General features: G+C 40.1%; 1 protein-coding gene and 1 pseudogene across 1 annotated transcript in view; both read right to left on the reverse strand.

Moving 5' to 3' along the window:
* CDK17 (cyclin-dependent kinase 17) overlaps positions 1–8,349 on the reverse strand; it is a 123,057-nt gene that overhangs the window by 103,178 nt on the left and 11,530 nt on the right. The window lies entirely within an intron of this gene.
* Positions 7,241–7,602, reverse strand: LOC105506206 (annotated as a pseudogene).

Here is an 8,349-nt window from a genome sequence, read left to right on the forward strand (position 1 = left end):
TGGATCTCACATGAACTCATCACCAAGAGGATGGTGCTAAGCCATTCATGGGGGATCTGCCCCATGAACCAAACACCTCCCACCACCAGGCCCCATTTTTTTTTTTTTTTTGAGACAGAGTCTCGCTCTGTTGCCCAGGATGCAATGCAGAGGCACAATCGTGAGTCACTGCAACCTTCACCTCGCGAGTTCAAGTGATTCTCCTGCCTCAGCCTCCCGAGTAGCTGGGATTACAGGCGACTGCCACCATGCCCAGCTAATTTTTGTATTTTTAGTAGAGACGGGGTTTCGCCATCTTGGCCAGGTTGGTCTTGAACTCCTGACCTCGTGATCCACCCGCCTCAGCCTCCTAAAGTGCTGGGATTACAGGTGTGAGCCACTGTGCCCAGCCATTTTTTAGTATTTTCAATACTGGAAAGCAACCCTTTGACAGTGCTTCTGAAGCACCAACATCACAAAAGATTGTCCATTTAACTTGCAAAAGTTCATTTGTAATTGTACACAACTTTCCCAATGGCTTCGCTGTAGAAAAAAAATGATATTATGCCTAAAAAGTGTTCAACAGCCTCCTTACTGGAATATCTCCCTCTTTGACCTCATTTCCTGCCACTACCTCTATGAGCAACTTTAGCTCTTTATTTCTATCATATGGAAATACTCATTAGGCTGGTAGAGAACAACATTTTTAAAGAAACACAATTTTTTTTTCATATTCCTTTTTTACATGTTCTTTTATCCTACCTAGGAAGTGGTTCTCTTCTCTTATCTATTTGTAAAGCTAATTACCTTCAGCATCACTTCATCTGAGACATCTACTTAACACCCTCAGCTAAATGTTACTCTCTCCTCTTCATGATAATCCTAAATTCATTTTTAACCATAAGTTCATCTTTGGTAATAACACAAATAAACTAATACACTCTATCATAAGCCACCTAACCTTTTATCAAGATGCTCTCTAAGCCTCCTGAGGACATTCCAAGACAGTATACAGTCCTATGGTCTCCTTGGAAATCCATATAGATAACACTTCAAGGGCGATACCTTGTTGGTTTTGACTGGATATTAGTTTAAACTTTTTTTTTTTTTTTTTTTTTGAGACGGAGTCTCGCTCTGTCGCCCGGGCTGGAGTGCAGTGGCCGGATCTCAGCTCACTGCAAGCTCCGCCTCCCGGGTTTACGCCATTCTCCTGCCTCAGCCTCCCGAGTAGCTGGGACTACAGACGCCTGCCACCTTGCCCGGCTAGCTTTTTGTATTCTTTAGTAGAGACGGGGTTTCACCGTGTTAGCCAGGATGGTCTCGATCTCCTGACCTCGTGATCCGCCCGTCTCGGCCTCCCAAAGTGCTGGGATTACAGGCTTGAGCCACCGCGCCCGGCCTAAACTTTTTAAAGAGATGAGTGACAGAACTAACCCTTATAAGTTTTAAGTTTAACGAACCCTGTAAGTTTTGAGTTTATATTGTTTCATCCCATGTACAAAACCATTTTTTCCTACAAAAAAAAAGGATGCTCTTTACAGGGTACAACTTAGACAACGGGTAACAGGAAGTCTATTTCAATTTCTGATGCAACTCTTACAGATAAGCTGACATACCTCCAGTTCAAATTTTATAGCAGGGAGACCAGTTTTGAAGAAAACAATAGAGACTTCCAGGGAGCTGAAAGGACCACCTGCAATTTTCCTCCCATAAACTTTACTACTGCCTGCGGGTCTACATTTTTTTGCCTGCCATTTACTAAAGTAGAATTTAGAATATATATATAAGAATATCAAAATTATTAGAAGAAAAAATTGTGTTGCCATACCAGATATTAAAATATATTACAAAGCATTGATAATTAAAATAAGCTGGAATGAATACAAAAAGAGATGGATCACCAAGTCATCTAGCTTTTTTTTATTTATATATAATAATTTGATAGAAACCAAATATCAGAAAAAATTTTAAAAAGATGCCAGGATTCAAGGAGCAGTCAAAGTCTCCTCCTTAGCAATCTGTGGGGATAATGGGGGTGGGAGGAGGACCAACATCCCAGAAATCAAAGAAATTCAAATATATTTTTCTAAAACCAATGATCAAAAGTAAACATTTTAGATAATCATATCACTAAAAACAGATGTGGCACATTACTGGCGGTACTGATACAACAGAGAATATCAGAAAAAGGTTCACAGACTTTGATTTGGGAATTCCACTTCTAGATATCTATCTACCCTAAGGAAATGCAAAATGGTGGGGGTGGGTGGGAAAGGGCTATCACATGTTCAAGTTTGTCACAGCACCAATTTAAAATAGTGAAAACAGAAATACAAAAGATATTCAGCCTACTATCAACACCTCTATGCACGCAAATTAGAAAATCTAGAGGAAAAGGATAAATTCCTGGAAACACACAACCTCCCAAGATTAAACCAGGAAGGAAGTGAAAACCTGAACAGACAAGTAACAAGTTCCAAAACTGAATCAGTAATTTAAAAAAAAAAAAAATCCTACCAACCAAAAAAAGTCCGAGACCAGATGGATTCACAGCCGAATTTTACCAGACGTACAAAGAAAAATTGGTACCAATCCTACTGAAACTATTCCAAAAAATCAAGGAGGGCTTCCTCCCTAACTCATTCTAGGGAGCCAGCATCAGCCTGATACCAAAATCTGGCAGAGATACAATGAAAAAAGAAAACGTCAGAACAATATCCCTGATGAACATAGGAACAAAAACCCTCAAAATACTAGCAAATGGAATCCAGCAGCACATCAAAATGTTAATTCACCACAATTAAGTAAGCTTTGTTCCTGAGGTGCAAAGTTGCTTCAACATGTGAAAACAATAAATGTGATTCACCACATAAACAGAATTAAAAACAAAAAACATATCATCTTCTCAAGAGACACAGAAAAAGCTTTCGATAGAACCCAGCATCTCTTCATGAATGGGCAAAAGTTGGAACAATTCCCTTGAGAACTGGAACAAGAAAAAAAGATGCTCACTCTCACCACTCCTATTCAACATAGTACTTGAAAGTCCTAGCCAGAGCAATCAGGCAAGGAAAAAAAAAAAAAATCAAAGGCATCTCAACAGAGAAAGAAGAAATCAAACTCTCTCTTTGCAGATGCAATTATGTATCTAGAAAACCCTTAAGACTCTAAGACTCGACCAAAAGGCTCCTAGAACTGTAAACGACTTCAGTAAAGGTTCAGGATACAAAATCAATGAATAAAAATCAGTAGCATTTCTATACAACAACATTCTAGCTGAGAGCCAAATTAAAAACACAATATTATTTACAATAGCCCCCCAAAAAATGAAGTGCCTAGTATTACATCTAACCAAGGAGGTGAAAGATGTCTAGAATAACTACAAAACACTGCTGAAAGAAATCGGTTATGACACAAATGTAAAAACATTCCATGCTCATTAATTAGAAGAATCAATATCATTAAAATATCCATACTGCCAAAAGCAACATACAGATTCAATGCTATTCCTATCAAACTATCAATGTAATTCTTCACAAAATTAGGAAAAAAAAGAAAGGGCCAGGCGTGGTGACTCACACCTATAATCCCAGCACTTTGGGAGGCCGAGGCGGGTAGATCATGAGGTCAGGAGATCAAGATCATCCTGGCTAACAAGGTGAAACCCCGTCTCTACTAACAATACAAAACATTAGCCGGGCGTGGTGGCGGACCCCTATAGTCCCAGCTACTCAGGAGGCTGAGGCAGGAGAATGGTGTGAACCCAGGAGATGGAGCTTGCAGTGAGCTGAGACTGAGCCACTGCACTCCAGCCTGGGGGACAGACCGAGACTCTGTCTCAAAACAAACAAACAAACAAAAAACTCTTCTAAGATTCATACAGAACCAAAAAGAGTCCAAATAACCAAAGCAACCCTAGGCAGAAAGAACAAAGCCAGAAGAATCACCCTACCCAACTTTAAAAACTAAACTGTAGGGCTAAAGTAACCAAAACAGCATGGTACTAATACAAAAACAGACACACAGACCAACGGAACAGAGTGGAGAATCCAGAAATAAAATTGCATAACCACAACCATCTGATCTTCAACAAAGCTGCCAAAAATAAACAATGGGAAAAAGACTCTCCATTCAATAAATGGTGCTGGGATAACTGGATAGGCATATGCAGAAGAATGAAAGTGGGCCCCTACCTTTCGTCATATACAAAAATTAACTCAAGATGAATTAAAGACATTAAACTATAAAATCCTAGAAGAAAACCTAGGAAACACTCTTCCAGACATCAGCATTGGCAAAGAATTTATGACTAAGTCCCCAAAAACAACTGCAATGAAAACAAAAATTGACAAGTGGGACCTAATCAAACTAAAGAGCTTCTGCATGGCAGAAGACATTATCAAGAGTATACAGACAGCCTTCAGAATGGGAGAAAAGATTTGCAAACCATGCATCCAACAAAAGACTAAAATTCAGAATCCATATGGAACTTAAATCCACAAGAAAAAAAATAACCCCATTAAGAAGCAGACAAAGGACATGAACAGACACTCCTCAAAAGAAGACATACAAGCAGCCAACAAACACATGAAAAAAAATGTTCAGCATTACTAACCATGAGATAAATGCAATGAAAACCACAACAAAATACCATCTCACACCAGTCAGAATGGCTATTATTAAAAAGTCAAAAAACAGATACTGGCAAGGCTGCAGAGAAAAGCGAAAGCTTACACACTGTTAGTGGGGATATAAGTTAAGTTAGCCACTGTGGAAAGCAGCTGGAGATTTCTCAAAGAGCTAAAAACTGAACTACCATTCAATTCAACAACCCCATTACTGGGTATATACCTAAAAGAAAACAAATAATTTTATCAAAAAGACTCATGTATTCATAGGTTTATGGCAGCACTATTCACAATAGCAAAGACATGGAATCAACCTAGGTGCCCACTGACGGTGAATTGGATAAAGAAAACATGGTACATATACACCATGGAGTACTATATAGTTATAAAAAAAGAATGAGACCTTGTTCTTTGCAGCAACATGGATGCAGTTGGAGACCATTATTCTCAGTGAATTACTGCAAGAACAGAAAACCCAATACTGCATGTTCTCACTTATATTTGGGAGCTAAACATTGAGCACACATGGACCTAAGATATGAACAGCTGAGCATGGTGGCTAATGCCTGTAATGCTAGCGCTTTGGGAGGCTGAGGCAAGAGGACTGCTTGAGCCCAGGAGTTCAAGACCAACCTGGGCAACACAGACCTCATATCTATAAAAAATCAAACTGTTAGCCAGGTGTGATGTTACGTGCCCGTGATCCCAGCTACGTGGGAGGCTGAGGTGGGAAGATCACTTGAGCCCAGAAGGTCGAAGCCACAGTGAGCCATGATCATGCCGCTGCCTTCCAGCCTGGGTGAGAGCAAGATCCTTTCTCAAGGAATTTAAAAAAATAAAAAAAAATAAAAGCTAGGCATGGTGGCTTACACCTATAATGTCAGAACTTTGGGAGGCTGAGGCGGACAGATCATAAGGTCAGGAATTCAAGACCAGCCTGGCCAACATGGCAAAACCCCGTCTCTACTAAAAATACAAAAATTAGCTGGGCGTGGTGGTGGGTACCTGTAGTCCCAGCTACTAAGGAGGCTGAGGCAGGAGAGCTGCTTGAACCCGGGAGGTGGAGGTTGCAGTGGGCCAAAATAATGCCACTGCACTCCAGCCTGGGTGACAGAGTGAGGCCCCATCTCAAAGAACAAAAAAAGATGGTAACAATAGACACTGGGGATGACTAGAAGTGGTTAGCAAATGTGGACATGGGCTGAAAAACTACCTATCACATACTATGCTCACTACCAGAGTGACAGGATCATCCATACCCCAAACCTCAGCATCACGCAATATACCCATGTAACGAACCTGCACTTGTATGCCCTGAATCACAAATAAAAGTTGAAATTATTTTTAAAACAAAATAATGAAAACTGAAAAGTAATAATTATCAAACAATATGAAATGGTTAAGCCTCTTTTGTAAACACTAAAAGTAACAGCCATAATTATTTGGTACCTTAAAAAAAACATAAAAAGGATCTTAAACAAAAACACAAAACATACTGGAGAAAAGCCAAGATAATATTTGAAGATAATAACCACTGTGCTAGAGAATGTACATTGTACATTTTTTATGTGATTATACATTCTTGCATTTTAAAAATAATTTTCTAAAACTAATAACTGAGACCACACAGATAGGAAACAGTATCACCGATAAGAAACAAGAGTCAGACAAAAACATCCACTAAAGGAAAAAACATAAAATAATTGAAACAAAAGACAATTATACATAAAATTAAGAAAACTGCCAACCCCTGGTAAAACTGAAAGGCTCAAAGTAGAACAAAAAAAGGGAAAAAAATCAGATGGAACGATGGGAAGGTTTTTTGGTTTTTGTTTTGTTTTGAAATGGGGTCTCTAACTCTGTCACCCTGGCTGGGGAGCAGTGGCACAATCACAGCTCACTGCAGCCTTTACCTTCCCGAGTAGCCAGGACTACAGTCATGTGCCACCACACCTGGCCAATTTTTTAAAATACTTTTTAAAGAGATGGCATTTTGCCATGTTGCCCAGGCTAGTCTTAAACTCCTGGGCTCAGCTGATCTGCCCACCTCAGCCTCCCAAAGTGCTGGATTACAGACATGAGCCACTGCACCCAGGCAGAAAGTTTTAATCACTTTGCCTTTACTTCAAAAATTTTTCCACACATTTGTTTGTTAAAAACTGACATACTGGCCACGCACCGTGCCACATGCCTGCAATCTCGGCACTTTGGGAGGCCAAGGTGGGAGGATCACTTGAGTCCGGAAGTTTGAGACCAGCCTGCACAATACAGTGAAACCTCATCTCTATTCTCCACAAAAATCTTTTAAAAATTAGCCAAGCATGGCGGCGGCACCTGTAGTCCCAGCTACTCAGGAGGCTGAAGTGGGAGGATCTCGAGTCCATGAGGCAGAGGCTGCAGTGAGCTGAGATCATGCCACTGCACTCCAGCCTAGGAGACAGAAAGAGGCCCTGTTTCAAAATGAAAAACAAAACAACAACAAAAAAGCTGACATATTACATGGACATATTGCATAACAGTAAATTTTTTAATAGAAAAAAATTTAAATGAAAACTGACATAAGCAAAGAAAACCTGTACAGAAAATATCTCAGATCACATATTACCTTGAAACAGTAATCTTAAGAGACTTTATCACCTAGGACGCCCTCTTCCTCTGCCATGGCCACGTGCTCTTCCTCTACCTCTGCTTCTGCATTGGCCTCTTCCTGCAACAAACAGCTTCCCTTTTCTTAGGTTTTACCTTAGGTTCAACATCCACAAGTAGTGTATCCAGAGGTAAACTGTCTGGTAGAGTAAAATATTTAATGTTACTTCCTCAAATTCGTGTTTCCAACTGTACAGGTTTTCTGTCTTCAGGGTCATTTTCACAGCTTCAAGATGTGTATTCACGGTGACCTCCACACCTGTAACTGTTCCATGGACCTGTGTTCCACTTTTCAATTAAATGGCTACAGGTTCATGAATCATTTCATCAAAAATCTCATGAGCTTCATCCTAGCAGTGCTGTCATTCTTTGGGTCCAACAGCACACAGAATCCAGCAACCAAGTACCAACCAACCCACTAGAAGTATGAATCTACTTTAAATTTAATGTATGAGTGATTCTTTCCCTTAACACTGTGCTAAACTCTAGAACAGTGTTTCTAAAACTCCAGGACCCATCAAGAATTGTCTGAAACATTAAAAACCCAGAGATTCTCATTCAGAAACAGAGCTTGAGATTACATACACACAAGCATGCCTTTAGATTTTTTCTTCTTTTAGTCAACAAGAATGATTCTGGAGTTCAGGTTAAAGCCATTACTCTAGAATAACATATAATAGTAAACAATAATACAATACTAAGCATCCAGGCAGATTTTATGACAAAGAATAAAATGCAAAGTCAGTTTCTTCTTTTGATGGGTAAGCTTTATAACCAGTTATTCTATTTTGATTCCAGAAAAATGTGAGGCGGGGCATGGTGGCTCACACCTGTAATCCCAGTGCTTTGGGAAGCTGAGGCTCGAGAATCACTTGTGTAAAGTAGTTCAAGACTAGCCTGGGCAACATAGTGAGACCCTATCTCTACAAAAAAAAAAAAGGGAAAAAATTAGCCGGGCATGGTGGTGTGCGCCTGTGGTCCCAGCTGCTCAGGAAGCTGAGGTAGAAGGATTGCTTGAGCCCAGCAGGTTGAGGCTGCAATGAACCGGGACTGCACTGCTGTGCTCCAGCCTGGGCAACAGAGTAAGACCTTTTCT

The sequence above is a fragment of the Colobus angolensis genome, unplaced genomic scaffold, assembly GCF_000951035.1.
Source record: "Colobus angolensis palliatus isolate OR3802 unplaced genomic scaffold, Cang.pa_1.0 Scaffold10, whole genome shotgun sequence".
NCBI lineage: Eukaryota > Metazoa > Chordata > Mammalia > Primates > Cercopithecidae > Colobus > Colobus angolensis.